The 20323-nt window shown below is 37.8% G+C and overlaps 1 long non-coding RNA gene across 1 annotated transcript; it reads left to right on the forward strand.

The window, feature by feature from the left end:
• Positions 1-210: 210 nt before the first annotated feature.
• LOC124278967 lies at positions 211-4448 on the forward strand. The gene is made up of 2 exons (XR_006899257.1): positions 211-939; positions 999-4448. It is a non-coding gene; the product is annotated as an uncharacterized LOC124278967 (long non-coding RNA).
• Positions 4449-20323: the final 15875 nt, after the last annotated feature.

Here is a 20323-nt window from a genome sequence, read left to right on the forward strand (position 1 = left end):
TGATTGTAGATTGTGTTTTACAGCAATGTTGTTACCGATTTTATATTTAGAAGAGGCTTTTGGGAGATGAGTGTTAACATTATGTAGGAATGTTCCATTAACCTGTTGCTGCTTTATCAGGAGATTCAGTGCTGGAATGTAGTGAGATGTTATGACAGACAATCTCAATCTGTTGAAAAGTGATTGAATGGTGTCTTCTCAGTTTAAAAACAAGTGCATAAAAATGATACACAGCATTTTAGATATTCATGACAGGGCGAAAATATAATTAATTGCTAGAAAACTGAAATTTGACAGTTCTAAAGCAGATTTTACATTGACATGTTGTTATGAATTATGTTATGTTCTGAGTCCATGTTTTATTAAGTCCATTTGTCATGGGTGAAAGGAAGAGTATTTGTCAGTTTTATTGCACTTTGAATTATAACACATTCGGCTTATTGATCAAATCATGAATTAAATGAAAACAGACTGACCTGAGTTTTAAGTAGGTGTAGTTTTTGAAATTTAAACTGCTTCATTAGCTGATGCATCAATGTAAGTTTGACAGAAGAGATGATTTATTCGAGATGTATGCATTCATTTGTATCTTTTGATGTTGGAATGAAAAAAGACATTAAACGAAACCTTGTTTCAAGATTTGTGTTTGAGATTAAAGCATGTCCTTTTTTCATCAGATTTGATGACCAAAGTCAACTGGAAGCCATCATTGTGATTGAGGAATTCTGTAAGGAGTTGTCAGCCATTGCTTTTGTGAAGCATCATGCTGCAGTGACCAGAAGCTAGGAGGAGTACAGTGTCCATGACCTTGGGGAGGACAGTGACCAGGTCATAGGAGGAGGACAGTGTCCAGGACCTTGAGGAGGACAGTGACCAGGTCATAGGAGGAGGACAGTGTCCAGGACCTTGAGGAGGACAGTGACCAGGTCATTGGACAGTGTCAGGGTCACTGTTGTGGTCAAACACTCCGTTACTGTGACAGTGCTTCTTCAAGGAAGGTGAAGGATATCTTACTCATCATACAAGATTAATGTCATTGATGATGATGGCCCTGGAGGGCAAATGCAGAACATGTTGCAAATGGTGTTCTCCAAACTTCTGTTTCCTTAATGGCTTATTGTATTGGTAATCATTTAATAATTTCATGATGACATTGAATTTCTTCTAATACTGGCAACAATTATGGCATTTCAGAATGCATGTTCTCCTTTCATTTACAGTCAGGCAATGGAAATGTTGAGACAATAACTGTATGAAGGTAAATTCTTTCACCACAATACCACAGTCAATCATTTGTGTCAGATGGTTTCATTTCTGTCACAAGAACGTTATAGAATCTCATAAAGGTATCAAATGACAATAGTAAACCTGTCATTACCAGTTTGGTGTTCTTCAACTTATTTTGAGAAGTATATGTCGAAAATGTCAGAGACAAAAGTACGGAATAGATATATAAGTGTATATGTTTGTCTCCTTTCACATGCACACTGGGTTAGACCATTTGGTATTGTCCACATGTTGCCAGATTCCTTGTTATCCTATGTAGTTATGTTATATACAGTCTATGATGGGGTACAGGTGGGTGAAATGTATGATGTCCACCCCTGCCTGAAGTATTATTGTTAGATTAATATAACTCTTGCAATACACTGATAAGATGTACTGCTCCTGTGAAATTCCTGCCCCAGCTCATCCAGTCCATTGCTCTGTTCTGTTTGGATAGTAGTCCATTACATAGCAATCTCATCCCAAAGATGATCTTACATTAACATAGTGATAGCTAGAGCACCAAGATCACTTGCAGGAATGGTGCCCATGTCAAGTTTGAAAAGGCTGTATACAAGGACATGTTTGGGATGGGAACTGTTGTCTCCAGTCATGTTATGGACCTATTGAGCGTTTTATTTCAAAACAAGATCCTTCAAGATACAATCATTGTCTGTGAAAATGCCTGAGTATTAGTATATTATTGAACGTCAGAGTATATGAACAGAAATGTTCAGCACTTCATATAAAGACATCACTATGATTTTATTGTCCTTCACGGCAGCATTGATGAATGTTGGATTCATTGATCACCGCTTCATTCCTAATGTTTGAAAGTGGGTATGTATTGCTATGAATGTTCTCAATGATATCAGTGTTCTTCCAGGAGGGTGCCTTAGTTTTGATCCAGTTATCAAATGCAGGAGTCTGCAGGACCAATATCAGTTATGCATTCACTTGCCACTGCATCATATTACAACGACGAAGACTCTTTATGACTGATCCAAGTTCCATATCTGTCGGTTATATATCACATTGACTCGTGAACCACACTTCTAGATTATGTATATAGTTTATGTCCTTTGTTATCAGAGTGTTAATAATTTCACTTCTATTCATTGTTGTGTGTTTCATTATGAGTGAGTATATACGTGACCTTTGATTAAGAACTGTCCATCCTTGACAAACTGAACTTCAGGAATGTACAGCCATTACTCATGGAGCTGACGCAAGGTATACGTACTGATTTGTTGGTTGTTAGTTTCAACAATGCTGGAATATTGCTGAGTGCGGTGTAAAACTAAACTCACTCACTCGCTCACTATTATCCCAATAATGCAGTGATATATGATAATTATCAAGCCAGTAATCACTTATGACTCTGGCTTCAGTATATGGTGTATCCATCTCAATCATGAATGACATTTGAAAGGCGTCTGCTTGTACCACTGATCAGACGTCTAACTCTCAACATTGGAATCCTCTGCTGTTCCGCCATACATTTTCCAGCAGTAAATGACACGTTTGGATTCCATTGTAGGTCCTTAATGTTTTCGAAATGAATTTTGGTGTCTTATTGATGCAGTTCCATCAGATCAGATCAGCTCCATTTGGCATGAGTACAACTGACACAACTTACAGATAAGATGAGGTTCTACTGTTTGTCATTATTTGGGGGAAATGAGAAAGGAGCCTAACTAAAGCTCATGTGTATATTGTAGGATCCCCTTATGAACGTTACGACAATGTGAGCGGTTGTTTGACATTATTATTATTTACTGGTTTTATCATGTTTATCCCTGGTGTGCCAAATCAACTCATGTGCAATATGTTTCGTTGGTCCATGTCGGTCTTCCAATAATGACCTGTTTTATTTTACACGTACATGCACTGCATGTACAGTTGTAATCTGTTTATTTCAGTGTTCTAATTACCACATACAGATTAATGTCTGGGGACACACCTTTTGATATTCTTGGGTTTGGTGTCAATCCTAATTGGGATTTATTTTCATGACAGTCAGCATGTCTAGCAAATAATCGTATGTGAGTGGTAAAACTTGAAGAGAAACTATTCCCAACCATACCTAGAAATTTATCTAGGATTCCACACTGATCCCCCTTTGGGAAGAAAATGGAGGAAATTGTTATTTTGTTCAAAATTGAATTCTCTATATCATTCCTTAATTTCCAAATTTCAAAAATAATATGTTGACACTGAATTTTGACATTGCTTTCAGTGAAATAATTTGGAATTAGGCATTAAGGCTTCATCTTTTATTTTGGTCCAGTTCTTAATGAAATACAAGTCATCTGACAAGCCATAATGCTGAGTTAGTATTGATGTAACACCCAGAATATGGGGAAAACTGGACCATTTCATTTCAGTCAAGATTTAAGATATAAAAATGGATATTATTCCTATTTCAGATTACATGTAATAATTCAGTAACTTTAGATTTTGTTTACCATGTCTCAAGACAATTAACCACTGTTCCACACATCTGAGTACACATTGTGTCTCAAGCCACTTATAAATTTTAGATGTGTATTTTAATATTATTGTAGCTCGCATTGTACACTGTGATCTTCATTACTTCACAATGGTGCTAGTCCTTACTGGTTTTGAAGCAATGTTATTTGAATAAGATCAATCACGCATAGTGATTTGATTCCTTTCAGAGAAAACCATGCTTGAATTTATATAAAAACTGTATGTATGATTTTTAGAAGATAAAATATCTTCACTGTTCCAAAGATGTATCAAGTCCAATGTTTCCTTCTGAGGAGTTTTGTTTGTGCATGGAAAAGGCATAGAACCATGTAAACTAGCCTGAGTTATACCCAGCTATTAGCCTACAGGTTGTGTTATGGTTCAGTCAGTAGAAGCTACATCAGTTGAAGGTAATCTTGAAAGGACATATATTTGTCTTCAGAGGATGTAGATAATGTTATTAGCTGTTACTGAGTGTTTCTACATTGTTCTGATCGGTTGAAGGAAATGTGGTCAGCACATGGACTAGTCTTCAAAGGGATATAGTCAGTGATGTTTGTTATTGGGATGAAGATCTTAAGAATACCTAATGTAACATGAATGAATAAATTGTGATATATTGGGGTTGCTCTTTTGCTTTGAATGTTCCGTCTTGATCAGTTACAACTGTTTATAAATACTTTGAACATTTTCTACTCAATCGCTGTTGCTGAATATTTGACTTGAGGCAACAAACTTGTGATGATTATACCATTTTTGTACGAACCAGGAACAAAACTCACTTTCTTAAAACAGAGTCTGTTGTACCAAAACTTGCGGACAGATGTTTATCTTGCTGGGCCTTCATGAAGATTCCCAGGATCATGTTTTAGTGGAGATAGCTAGATTGTTAACTCTGACCTATACTTGATGTCGTCTGGCTGCCCACTTAAAAAGGATCACATACATGGCATTTCACAATGTGCAGTTATGAAAGGTGATTTTCTCTTGAAACAAAACTGGAGTGTGGAGTTTGTATTTCTTCTGAGAATAGAATTGTTTTTTGATAATAAAGTGAGTGCACATGTGTGTGGAGTTTACTGAATAGGGACAATAATCTTGAAATCCACGATTTACTTCAGTTCACTTTAAATCTTAAGATGTGGGAACATTAGATTAACACTTTCAGTATGACAAAGGCTCAGGGTCTAGTAGCTTAACACGGACATAGTTTCGTAAAGGCTTTTCCTTTCGGTCTTCATCCTAACATAAAGCGCCCGTAGAAGAGTCCAATCGGGAACACAATTTTTACAGTGACATGCGATCTTTTCAGAAGACTGATATATATTCTGATGAAGTAGTTGGAATAGTCTCAGCATATGCACTAGACACCTATAAGATCGCATACCTGCAAGCCTGTCATGTTCTTTAAGAGTAAAAACACCCACATGAAACCAGACTAAACCATCTACACATACATAAAACGCTACGTACCGTTTACTTCCAGAGAATAAACTCGCAAAACGTTTAAGAGATTCGATACTATTACTCTCACAAAGCTCCATGAAGGTTTATGATTGTGTCCCAATAAAAGCCCACTTTTCAAACGTTAATGAATAACTATGACGCAATGGTCATACATTGTGCCCCAACAAAAACGATTGTTGCTTCCCCCGTGATGACGTAACATGAAAGAAGAAACAGAATACACAACAAGCAACACTGTTGGATTGCCACACATCCCTGTTGGGCAAGGGAGCACGAGAGTCTAACCCTTACATATAAACCAGGGCTTGTCAGCACAAGACGTCACCTTTTCTCTGTAGAGGGTATTACAAATTGCTGATTGAACGAAAAGATGGCTGACATACATGAAATATTATGTCATTATCAAACAAGCTTTGTTGCCTGCTTTCTGTTCAGTCTCCATAGGGCGTCAGGTTTCTTATCAGAAGGTGAAGTTGTGATGTTTTCATGGTGCATCAGGGAAATATATTTGTTGAAGGTAAAGGTTGATATAGGCACACAAAACCTTTATATGTTCAACAGAATGGCCGCAGTTTTAATTTAATATATGAAATATCATCCTAGTTGGTTAATCGGTACTTGGCGACACCTCGTAATCTAAAAGCTCTTGGTGATGAATTCTGTTCCATCGATACTGTGACAAGAACACTGAATACCATGTTACCATGACCTTTTTCGAACTGAAACTGTGTATTATTCAGAGATCTTTGTGATCCTGTATTTACTATAAGTAGATATTTTACTCCATGGCAATGTCAGATGAGGTGTGTTTCTTTCCGGAACTCCGCAACATTCCAGCTATATGACGGCTGTCTGCAAACCATCGAATCAGGACCTGGTGCTGAAGACGAATAATCACATGCATCTTCAGGTCATATACATGATACGAGTGAGTGTGTGTCTTGGGTCAGCAGTATTCAGTTATATCACAGCATGGCATCTAAAAGCCTGATTAGATGCAGTTTGCCACTACGCTAAAACCCACGAGCACAGATTTGATGTGACAGACCATGAAATTATTGAAATCAGTGATTCGAATCAACAGTTTTAAGTTTCTGGCACCGCAAGTGAGGCAGCTCTACACATGAAAACACAGCGCCACAGACAACAGTGCTACCCGTGTCTCCCTGGCTGTACATGTATTTACGAAAAGAGGAAATAAACTAAAAGGAGTTCGTGATATTTTTTGGTCTGTTTCTTTCGAGAAAGGAGATAGACATACTATATTTCCAGTGTATATGATGACTACGTCAAGATAGTCAGATATAATGTAATCCATGTAATCCAGTTTCTTCTACAACACCCTGTATTATGTATTATTTTAATAGGCACCTGTAACATTTAAATAGTGACATTTTTCATAAACTATCCTCTGTGAAAGCTACCTAAGTCATTAGCCATCCGATACTCCAGATCATATGATTATGGTGGAACCGTACCTTTCATACTTTGACCCTGTTGACGACCAGATAAAGATTGATTTATAGAACACTAGCAAAGTTTAGGATACATACGATATCATTATCGTGTTAGAAAATGATGATTGTATGTTCAGTTAACTTAACATCATTCGACGTTTTGTCAGACAGAATTTGTAAATCTATCAGCCAACCTATAGCCTTATATCTTCTGAGTACAATGAATCGTGAAAGCCAACAGTCAGGCAAATTAACCGTCTAGAAATTTAGAGATCAAATATAAATTCCTATTTCCATGATTGCGGTAGAAGTGCTCCACCTATTTGTAGCTCATATCTTTGATCAGGTAAAGATCCTATGTTGGCCTTGAGAGACGACCCAGTGAATCAGGTTTTCAGAATCGGTGACCTGACCTATCCCAGGAGCGTGGATCGTTGGTCCTGATGTCATTCACTTGATTGTCAGGTCCAGATTAAGTTATTTAGAGGTCGCTGTCAAATACCTGGAATACTGTACAACTTGCCGATGATCACAAGCCAAAAGAAACTCCACTCATCACACTGGTTCACATTTAGAACATTTTCATGAAGAGTTGCATTTGTTCTATGCCTGTAGTGAATGTGTGGCTATTCTGTATTGAAATGATAACATGTATGTTTGTGCTCAGATGGCCGAGTGAAAGTTGAAAAAGCTTTGTGTGGAGCTGGTAATATATGTGTTGTATTAACGAATATGTTGCACGCCTTTGACGTATAGTTTACATACATTCAGTGATTTGTTGAGCATTTTCTTACATCAGAAGCTGTGTTTGGTTATGACACTTTGCCCTGTGGCTTACATTAAATATTTGTTTGTGGTCGTGCTACAGGGACCCGTGAAGATTCGACTTGAATTGATCTTCAGCAACCCATACTTGTCAGAAGAGGCGACTAAAGGGAACGGTAGTCAGGCTCGATGACTTGTTAAATTGCATATATCGATGCTCATGATATTGATCACTGGAATGTCTGGCCCAGATTATGTACACACCATATTGCTGAGTGCAGCGTTAAATAGCAAACAAACAAACTGCATCCAGGTGGCGCGGGTGGTGGTACAATTCTCTGTGTAGAGTAGCGTCCCTTTGGCACGCCTGAACCACATGGTCATGGTGTTTCCCCGGTTGTGTTTCCAGGTTGGTCAGCTCCATACCCGTGGTCGTGGGTTTCACGAAAGTGGTAAATGTGAAAGAGTTTCACCACTTGAAACAGAAACAGAAACAGAAGTTTATTGTATTGGGGCCAGGAGGCCAGGAGGCCTAGAGTACAGTGTATAAGATTCAAGTTAGGATATAAATAATTTTTAGAGCGCTATAATACATAATACACAATGCCATTGAGAATCTGGTCAAATGCAACGCGTTCTGTTTGGGATCACGCCCTCCCAGCAAAGCACAGACTCCCGTACCCCTGCCGGACCGAGTCCCATCCAGGACCCGGACCCACACCCCCAAAGCCCGGCACCCACTCGCCAGCACCCAGAGTCAGCCGCCCATGGTGGGCGGACGGGCTAGGCGGCCGACCCCGTGCGCCGGCGAACAGGCGCCCCCCGCGAGCCCGAATCCCGGATGGGACCCAACCCAACAAAAGCACGAGAATCCGCACCCCGGCAAGAGAGCGCAATCCCAAACATAACCTATGTTACTCTATAATCTTGCTTTGAATACTTTATACAAGTAGGTGGCTAAGCGGAGCAATATATTACTATCTGTTGTTGATAACAAGGTAATAAAATGTGCAGTACATGGATTACTACAATAATACCTAGGTATAAAATGATCCCTAATGTGAGCGTAATTTGGACATATAAACAGAACATGATATTCATCTTCTTCACCTTCTCCGCAGTGCGGGCATAATACATCAGCAGGATTACAATTGTGAACATGTTTGTACTTAGTAACTTTAAAATTGTTTGAACAGCATCTGAACTTAGTCAAGGTCCTTCTAAATTGTACAGATTTTATACAAGTTAGATATATCTTTCAGTATTAAGCTGAGATTTAAATGTACAATATGTTGACAGTAAAGTAGAATTACTAACATCTTGATGCCAATGTTGCCTATACATGTCTAAGACACGTTGTTTAAATTCTAACATAAATGATTTACTATTTCCAACTTCTTGGCAAATCCATACAAACCCGAAGCCATGAGAAAATAATATATCCCTAACTGCTGATGCCCAGTTTATGTAGCCTATATTATCTTGTTGCTTCATGAGTAAATAACAATGCTTAACATATCTGTTACCATTCATACCGAATATCCTTAACCAAACGCTTATAACTCTTAGCTGTTGATGAATAAACAAGGGACGGCGTCCACATTCGCCTAAAGTTGCCAAGATACTTGTGCGGTAGCGAACTCTTAAAATAAATTTACAAAATTGTGTGAGGATAATTTCTAAAACTTTTCTTTCTTTTGTACCCAAAATTTCCGAACCATATATTAAAATTGGCTGAATTTTTATATCCAAAATATCAAAACAGGTATTAACATCCAAATTTTCATATTTCACCACTTGTGGCTTTCCTGATGTAGCTTGAATACTGTTCAAAGCAGGGTATTATCGAGGAAAATATAACCTCCAGCCTTAGACATGTATTGTTAGAATATATGAGAAATGTATTTCATGAAATTACGTCTGGTGCTATCTTTCTATTCAGAACATGCAGAGAACGTTTTCAATACATTGATCTTATGGATAAAACAGAAAAACACAATTTTGCCAATTTTAAATGCTCTCAGTATTCTGTTTAGGTCTGCACATAGCTCCCTTGATGATCATCATACCTCGTGATACAACACTAAAACAGGGGTGGTTACAGCACACGTCCAAGCCATTGCCATGCAACTAAATTGTAATCTTCTAATCCTTTTAAGTTGAGTTTGTAAACCACTAAGTCTTCGCATGCCAATCCACACTTTATTTATTATCTTTATTCAGATTTTGAAATTGGAGAGGACACGCTATTGTATCGCTATTGTATTTTTAGTATATGTTCCCGATGCGCACCAATCCATACAATAAGAACTACAACCCTCATGATAAGTGCTATTGGATTTTTCTGTACAGAAACAAAAATATTTGTTCTGTAGTCTTGTCCGTTACAGCCCATATTTCCGACACAATAAAATGAAAACTTGTGGAGATGATATTTCGCGTTAATTCTCGAGAGGGAGATTTGCTTTTGATGGCTCTTTCAAACCCCAAGCTTGATTAATGTTGGCGAAAGCATTCAGATGTTTGATCATTTGGTCAGTTGATATGGTGACTTTATCGTTGACAGTAAAACGCCTCTTAATTGAATCTGCCAGAATAATTGCTCTGGACAATTTTGAGTCTTTGTTGTCAGGATTTCACTGGCAGGAATGGTTATGAATTGTGCGCAGTATGCTGATTTTGTTTCCGAATGATTATATTTCAATAGGGTTTCTTCTTAAACTTCTTTTTCAAACCATCTTCAATTTGCACATTGCATTGCTGTATTTGGCTTGTATTATTGGTTCCGTTTATTTCTTCTTTAGAGCTCAGGATATTACCCTCCAATGCTCTCAAGAGCTTCTCGATCATCGTAACGGTTTACACATGTGCACAAGGAATAAATAGCATATGAATCATCCTACAAATCATATCAAGTCATGTCACATTGCAAGATGATATCCCTTATGCTTCCAGGATGTTTCTTTGTGATTGTAGAACAATAAATTCTGTGTTTTACAGCAATGTTGTTACCGATTTTATATTCAGAAGAGGCTTTTGGGAGATGAGTGTTATCGTTATGTAGGAATGTTCCATTAACCTGTTGCTGCTTTATCAGGAGATTGAGTGCTGGAATGTAGTGAGATGTTATGACAGACAATCTCAATCTGTTGAAAAGTGATTGAATGGTGTCTTCTCAGTTTACAACAATTGTTAAAGAGGGTGTTAAAAACAAGTGCATAAAAATGATACACAGCATTTTAGATATTCATGACAGGGCGAAAATATAATTAATTGCTGCAAAAATGAAATTTGACAGTCCTGAGGCAGATTTTACATTGACATCTTGTTATGAAATATGTTATGTACTGAATACATGTTTTATTAAGTCTATTTTTGATGGGTGAGGGGAAGAGTATTTGTCAGTTTTATTGCACATTGATTTATAGCACATTTGGCTTATTGATCAAATCATGAATTAAATTAAGACAGACTGACCTGAGTTTTAAGTAGGTGTAGTTTTTCAAATTTAGACTGCTTCATTAGCTGACGCATTAAATGTAATTTTGACAGAAGAGATGATTTATTCGATTTATTCGAGATGTATGCATTCATTCGTATCTTTTGATGTTGAAATGAAAAAAGTCATTAAACAAAACTTTGTTTCAAGATTTGTGTTTGAGATTAAAGCATGTCCTTGTTTCATCAGATTTGATGACCAATGTCAACTGGAAGCCATCATTGTGATTGAGGAATTCTGTAAGGAGTTGTCAGCCATTGCTTTTGTGAAGCACCATGCCGCAGTGACCAGAACCTAGGAGGAGGAGAGTGACCAGTCTCTAAGAGGAGAACATGTACCAGGACCTTGGAGGAAGACCAGTACACAGGGTCACTGTTGTGGTAAAAGTTACTGTGACAGTGCTTCTTCAAGAAAGGTGAAGGATATCTTACCCATCATACAACAATTGTGGGATCACTGATGATGATGATATGGTGGAGGGAAGATACAGAAAATATTGCAAATGGCACTCTCCAAACTTCTCTTTTAGGAAATTTTTGTGTTGTAATCATTCAAGAATACCCTTGAATTTCTTCTCCAGTTGATAAGAATTTCGGCATGGTCTCCTTTTATTTAATACCCAACCGTAGTCCACAAATAGAGACAGTAACTGTATCAAGTTGAATGTATTATGTATATAGTTTATGTCCTTTGTTATCAGCGTTTTCACTGTCTATCCTCTGTTAGGTAGTTTCTTTTGCGAGCGTCGAGTATATGCGTGACCTTTGATTAAACGTTATCCAACATGTTTCACAAACTGTCAAACTTCAGGAATGTATAGTTATACAACCACTAGAGCGGCGCAGGTTATAGCTACCAAGTTGTTGCTACTGTGCAAGGAATGTTGAAAAGATTAGTTTCAACAATGTTGAAAAGTATCAGTTCTCAACCTCAGCCATGATTTGGAATGTAATATTTTGTAGTGAAATATGATTATTATCAAGCCAGGAATTACCACTGAATCGGGCATCAGTATCTGGCATATCCATCTCAATCATGGATGACATTTGCATGGCGTCTGCCTGTACTTCTGTTCAGATGTCTGATGTTCAACATTGGAATCAGCTGCCATTCCTGGTTCATTTCTGCTTGTTCAAATGGTCGTCGATTACACTTAGTGTCATTACATTTTACAATGATAATGTTACTGTTTGTCATTATTTTGGTTAAATAAATAAAATGCCCAATTAAGACTTATTTGAATATTGTAGGATCTCCTTGATGAACGTTACGACAGCGTGAGACGCTATGTTGACATTATTATTTGGTTTTATCATGTTTATCCCTGGTGTGCCAAATCAGCTCATGTGCAATATGTTCTGTTTCTCTTCGGTCTTCCAGTAATGACCTGTTTGATTATACACGTACATGCACTGCGTCTGAAGTTGTAAGCTGTTTATTTCAATGGTCCACGATGGTCCTAGTAACACATAAATAATTGCTTTTGGGACACACCATTGTAATAAGTTTAGGTTTGGTTGAATTCCGTGAGATTTATTTTCATGACAGACAACATATCAAGCAAATACATGTTTGTGTATGGTGGTAAAAAGTAAACAGCTCCCCAACCAATCCTAGACTTTTATCTTGGAATTCACACTAATCCCCCTTTGGGAAGATCTTGGGGCAATTGTTATTTCGTTCAAAATTGAATTTTGTTAAAAAGATTGTAGTTTCCAAAGTTCACAAATATCTTAAAACTTAATTTTAACATTGTATTCATTGCAATAATGTTGAACTAGGCATTAAACCCTAAATCCTCTATTTCGGTCCGGTTATCAATGAAATACAAGTCGTCTGTAAAGCCATAATATTGGTATTAGTATTGATATAAACACACAAATTATGGAATTATGGAGATGGTTACTGACAATGTTGCAGGCTTGGGGTCAAATATCAGCCATCAGGTCTTGAGAAGTTCACACCACTGCCGTGAACGTGAAATGGAAACCCCTTATTGAATGTGGATATTTAGACTATTTCATTTCCTCTTGAAGATATTAAAGGAGAATACAAAACAATTGCAATGATTTGTTGAGTGAAAGATAAAGTCTTCAGAAACATGCACCCCAATTTTTATTTTAAAAATATGGTTGTTTATGTTTTAATCGGGAAAACAGTTTCTGCTATCTGAGATTCGGCCATTATGCGTATTCCGCTGGAAGTCACGCGACCTTTCCGCTCGTGACGTCGTATGTGACTAGAGTCCACCATGTTGCCAAAGACCAAGCGCTACAGTAGTACAAAATGTGTTGTTTCTGTCGTTTTTGTAAATGGTACGATGGTGCATTGCGTTGCCTGGGGATGCATCATCGAACAATGGAAAGAGCCACCACTTCTTCCGTTTTCAAAGTAAAAAGACAGATTTAGGCAGGAGAAATGTTCCGATCATATGAAAGAGACTTGCACACACGGGTATGAAAATCCAAAAGCTAGGCTGAAGAAGGAAGCAGTACCCACGAGATTTTTTTTTACTACATTATTCCATGTTACAACTTACTCTCAGTGGTATTTTTAACATAGATTAAAGCAAGTCCGATTGTAATGAAATACGGGTGGTCAATGAAATAATGAAATAATTCTTGGTCAGATTGCCCCAGTTTATTTAAAATGATTAAATATATTCCATAAATGCATAGTTTTTGTCCACTTTGATATTATGTTCTTCATATAAAATATATAGTTTGAGTTTACTACTGGAACATTTATCAGAAATATTACTTCCTAATAACTTTTATATGAAGAACATAATATCCAAGTTAAGGTAAACTATGCATTTATGGAATATATTTAAGGCATTTATATTAGGAGATCAAATTTGCTTAGGCATGTTGTAGCAGGTCAGTTCGACTGGTACCCAATGAGATATATATGATCACAAATCAGTAAGAGATTTCACATAACTAGTTACATATAAACTCGTATTGACACGGTCTAACATCCATATCTGAAATGACACCAGGAACATTGCCTCAGAATAAATGGACACTGTTATGTTGTGAGGTAAAATCAAAGAGAAAGCCATCAGCAACAGGCACATATGACGTCATGTCACGTCATACCCCCTCTGTTCATTAACTGTCGGTAGTTTCCGTAATATGCAGAAATAAGAGTACTTTTTGTGTGTTTATAGCGATTTTACAAACTTTTTGTTCAGTTTTAATCACGGAAGGTGACTTTTAGAATGCCTTTACCCTTCCCTTTGTTTTCGTTTGTATTCTCCTTTAAATATCTATGCAATTACAGCATGTTCCTTCTTTTGGACGTTATAATATTTTAGGATACTATTTTGAGTATTAATTCAATAGCATGTGCTTTTGTTTTGCCTTGTCTCAAGAAGATTATTAACTGTTTCCTTACATCTGAGTACACAGAAGCCCCTTATCCATTTTAGTGTATTTTGTACATCATTATAGCACTCATTGAACACTGTGATTTGCATTGCTTCACAACGGTGCATTAAAAGGCATAAAACCACTCAATATATTGACAGCAGATACTAGATACTATGTATTTTGTTTCAGTTAATAGAAACAAATTCAGTCGAAGGAAATCGAGAAAGTAAATATAGTATTCTTCAGAGGATGTATACAATGATGCTAGTTGTTACTGTGTTATTACTGCAATGTCTGACTGAAGGAAATCTGGTCAGGGCATGGACTAGTCTTCACACGGATACTGTCCGTTATGTTTGTGATTAAGACCAGCTTTCAAGACAGGTTCTAAGAATAGCTAATGTGATATGAATGAATAAAATGTGACATTTTCGATTTTTCTTTTGTTTTGAATGTTCCGTCTTGATCAACTGCCTGTAATCATTCTTGGTTGGTAAATATCTGACTTTCAGATGAGGTGACAAATGGTACTTCGAATGTTATACGTTTTGTGATTATACCTGAGGCATGTATGGAATTTGACTTTTGTATGAAACAGATAATAAAACTCATTTTCAAAAAGCAGTGTCTGTTGTACAAGAACTTACGGAAGAGATGTTTATCTGGCTAATTGCCACGGACTCCCAGGAACATTTCTGTCGGAGTGCCAGATTGTGAACTCTTATAATTTCCTACTTGACATCTTCTGGATGCCTACTTTTATAGCATCACACATATGATATTTCACAATGTGCTAATTATGAAATCTGATTTTCTTCTTGAAACAAAATTCACGTGTGTACTTTTTGTATTTCTTCGTATTTCTTCCGAGAATAGAATTATTAATATATAATAAAGTGAAGTGCACATATGTATGCACTTCACTCTCTGAGGGAAATATTTTTCGATGCCACCTTCAGTTCCACACCATTTCAAATAAGAAAATATATTTGCACGTTCAGTCCACCCATAACAACTGGTATGGCAATGTGTTTGTGTATTGTCGATGTTAAGCTGAAGTACAACTTTAGCAAAGAAGCTGCCAGATGAAATAGGACTCTTATCTCTAACCTTACGATGATGTACTCAGGATTTAGTAGCTTAACACGGACATAGTTTTGTAATGGTTTCACCTTTCAAGCCTAACCGTAACATACGCCAACATAAAGCACGCGTAGACGAGTGCCAACGAGAGCAAACCCATTTTCAGAAAATTGATTTATACTCTGATCAACTTTGTTGGATGGTAAATCTCATCATAAACAGTAATCACCTACAGGATGGGATACTTGCAACTTGCACACAATGTTCCTTAAGAGTAAAAAATCTCATATAAAACCAGGCTTTGTAATTAAAACCATCTATACTTCAACAAAAGCACCGTAGCCTTTTTCTGTCTGGAGAATGAACTCACACAACAGTTACGAGATTCGATCCCGTTACTCTCACAAAGCCCAATCAAGTTGGATCAAAGTATCCCAATAAATGTCATTTTGATAAACGTTTATGAATAACTACGACACGATGGTAATAAATTCTGGCCCGTGTGATGACAAAGCATAACTGAAGCAGAAAGTACTACAGCAAGATGTCCAGACAACAATTGTGGAGCAAGATTCTGTCCATTAAATCTGGGCATATCTACTCAAGACCGTTTTTTCTCTGTTATGGTAAAATATCACAAGTTGCCGATTAACCGAAAAAATAATTGTGACCAATTTTGAAACGTTTATGAATAACGAATACGACACTGCGGCCGGACAATAACTAACCCTAATACGGCATGTGATACGAGAGCTGTTGTCAAACGTATGACAAATTGCTGTTTAAGCGAAATGACAGAGAAAACATAGTAGGGGATTATCAAACAAGCTTTGTTGCCTACATCCCGTACACTCGGGAAAGGGCGTCAGGTTTCTTATATCAAGGTTAGTTAAATTGTCATGTTTATGGTAGTATATATTGTTGAAGGTAAAGGTTGATATGGACACGCTGACTCCTTCATTGTGTTAAAGGGAATGGCTGTAGTGCATCATAGTGTTTAACCAAGACAGGTGTTGATGGTGATAAAGACAGGATTCATCACAAGGGTTTTCTTTTTAGTACACGAAATATCATCAAACATCGTCGATACTTGCGGCGACTTTGCATCGAGTTGTGGGACGCTTTAGGTATTTACTAAGATAAAAACACGAGTTTACCATAATACCATGGAGACCACGGGTTAGAACTAGAATGGACCTTCAGCAACACATGCTATATTCAGATGTATACTTTATGTAGTATGATAATAATCAACAGATCATAACACATGTTCACATTTACCACAAATAATTGTCATTGACCAAGGTTCAATATGGCACACATGAAACAATCATATGTCAAGATGAAAGTACGAGTAATCTGTTTTTCATATCTTGTATGCCCCCCATAGTCCAGAACTGGAACCAATCACAGTACGAATTGTGGGCTGGGGAATGTTCACTCTATCTTTCTGAAGTGCTTGTGTGGGAGGTTCTGAGACTGCTGGTGATCTGATTGCAACCGTTGATCAAGATCATCCCATAAATGTTAGATGTGATTTAGATCTGGAGACCCTGGGGGCTATGGCCAATTAATGTTGTGGCTTCTGAAAAAGGCCGTCGGGTCTTGCTGCATGAGGTAGAGCGTTGTTGCAGGGCGTTGAAAAATACCGTTGCAAAATCGGAAGGACATTTGACCGATGTTGTTAATTGCCCTCTATATGTACAAAGTCTGTTGTCCCGGCATGGGAGATGGTGGCCCACATCATTGCACTTTCGACACCAAAACTGCTTACTTACTGTATGCCAGTGTGGCGTTTCCGTATGTACGGAGAAGCGGAGAAGTAAAACATACCATGTAACTCGTCACTAAACAAAACACGTTGTGGCCATTCCCTGTCTTTGGCACCAATGACGATGCTGATCAGTCAGAATGACGCCTCGTTCTCGTGGCAAATACCTGCCGCACGTAGGTCCTGAAAGCCTACGCAATTCTGGTATCCTGAGATTGCTGTGATATGAATATCACGTAAGCGACGAACCCGTACGAACCAGTCTTGCGCCGCAGTTGTGATTGGTCACGTGTTGAACCTGCATCTGATAACGATTCCATAGTCTTGTAATGGTGTTTGGCGATACGAGTATTCTGTCTGCATGTTTTCACTTCTCACTTGCTGTGCAATTGTGATGGCAGACAAATGAAACCTAGCCTTTCATAGCTTATTTTCATGTTGATGTGTTTGGCCACCATGAAACCACGTGGTTGCGTTGCCCCCTCTTTTTCGGTATGCCATACTATATTCTACCCGTACAAATCACTCCTGATGCCTGCAGACATGAGAAATTCACATTTTGTAATCGTTTTGCATGATTATCCGCCGTCAAATTCCGTCAGATATTTCCAATGTCTCTCTTAAGCAGAGTATATATCCTGGTCAAGATGTGGATGCAAAAGGTGTACAAATACTGTCTTACTGGTAGCACGCATCACAAACGCATGCAAAGGAAAGTCAAATCTACACCTGAAGACCTGGGGAAATGGAACCAGGATATGATATACCCACGTGCGATGGATTATATCTTGGGGAAAGTGACTAAAAATATAAAGGCTTGAATAATTAGGACATCGATACCATCAGTTTATATTATTGCGGTGTAAGTGACCCACTGCTGGTCTTTTCTTTGAGGGGTGGTGGGGTAGCCAAGTGGTTAAAGCGTTCGCTCGTCACGCTGAAGACACGGGTTCGATTCCCCACATTTGTACAATGTTTGAAGCCCATTTCTGGTGTCCCTCGCAGCAATATTGTTTTAATATTGCTTGAAGCGGCGTAAAACTACAGTCACTCACTGTCTCTTTTCTTTGCGCATGTGGGAGAGCAGATTAAGATCCCTAGCAACATATGTTGGCCTGGACAGACGACCAAAGGAATCGGGTTTTCAGACACAGTGGCTTGATCTTATCAGTTATTTACAAGCTTCCGTCATATGGCTGGAATACTGACGAGGCTGTCGTTAAGCAGCATACAATGCAAGTCGGTTTGAAGAGAAAACACTCACACTCCATGAAGTAATTCATGAATATTTCCTTTTGTTCTATGTACAAATGTGTGCATGTATGACGTTTATATGATAACGTATTTTCCCTTGCTAACATCATATATGTTTGTGTTTGTCAGTGTACGGAGCTTGTCAAAAGAGGTTCATTTGGTAAGTGAACACTGAAAGATCTTTGTTTGGAGCCGGTGATGTTTGTTTCACATGAAATTACATGATTGCACGACCATTTATAGTTCAGATGCATTAAGTAATTTGTTAACCATGCTCTTTTTAGTAAGATTTCGAAGAGCGTCATACCACTCTTGCTCAAAAGTCATTGTCCAGTCGACTCTGGTTTTAGCAGAGAGTACGTCTGATGGATGTGGAGAGGGTCTTGTCGTTTCTATCTATTGCAACAGAGGTGGTGTTTGGTTCACATAACATTTTGAAATCATAGCCAGCATTGTTCAGTATTTCTCAGGCTGACACATCTAGATTCATTATTGGTGTATTGTGGCTTGGAATATATAGTCCTGTAGGCTCTTGAGTGATTGTCGCTTATTTCGATTTGTATCATTCAGATCTATCTAGCTGCTTGACACTTTTGCCACATTGATAACATACTGTCAATGGCATTTCTATCATTTATATCATTTATATAGAAGCGACGAAACACTTTCCACATCCTAGTGTAATACAAATCATCTGCATCACATGGTCCAGACACGAATATTTACAATCTGCTTTAATATGCACTTTGTACTGTGTGACAGTGACCCCTATCTGTGAAATGAATTCTCCATTATGGAGTGAAATGTAACCTCACACATTATAGCCTTGTACATGTATTATTAGTAATAAACGAGGAAAATATGTCATAAATATTACTGCTTTTATATCAAATTACGTTAATTATCAGCTTTGCATCCAGAACATGCAGAGCAAGTACATAATTGTTTTCACACTTGTCACATCTCGTTATACAACACTACCACAGAGGTTAGTTACATCACTGACACTTCCAAGCAATTACCCTGCAGCAGTGAATTGTAATCTTCTCATCCTCTTAAGTAATGTTTGTAAATCATTATACCTCCCCATGCCTATCCACTCTTTATTTATTATCTCAGCCGATGACAGTTCCAATGTCATCAACACCAACCACCAGTTATTTAGATTTTGACATTGGAGTGGATAGTATTGCTTAAGTGTATGTTCCTATTCTGCCAAGTGCAACAATCCCTACAATAAGTGCTCCACCTCTCGCGATAAGTGATATTGGACTTGTCTGTACAGCTACAAAAATATTTATTCTGTAGTCTTGTCTGTTATAGCCCATATTTCCAAAACAATATAATGAAAAATTGTAGAGATGATATTTCGCTTCTATTCTCGAGAGGGAGATTTGCTTTTTGTGGCTCTTTCAAACCCCAAGCTTGATTAATGTTGGCAGATGCATTCAGATGTTTGATCATTTGCTCAGTGGATTTAGTGACATACTTTATCCTTGATAATAAAACGCCTCTTAATTGAATCTGCAAGAATGATTGCTCTGGACAAGTTTGATTCTTTGTTGTCATGGTTTCATGGCAATACTGGATATGCCTCTGACTGACTGAGTTTTGGTTTTACGCCGCTTTTAGCAATATTCCAGCAACATCACGGCGGGGGACACCAGAAATGGGCTTCACACATTGTACCCATGTGGGGATTCGAACCCGGGTCTTCGGCGTGACGAGCCAACGCTTTAACCACTAGGCTACCCCACCGCCCCATATACAGAATATGAATGCTGATGTTGTTTCTTAATGACTGTATTTCAAGTAAACTTCCATTTAAACTTTTCCAAGCCATCTTCAGATAACATAATGCATAACTATATTTGAGACTCGATAGACATGACAT

The sequence above is a fragment of the Haliotis rubra genome, unplaced genomic scaffold (genome assembly GCF_003918875.1).
Source record: "Haliotis rubra isolate DU_JTF1 unplaced genomic scaffold, ASM391887v1 Scf1065, whole genome shotgun sequence".
Taxonomy (NCBI): Eukaryota; Metazoa; Mollusca; class Gastropoda; order Lepetellida; family Haliotidae; genus Haliotis; species Haliotis rubra.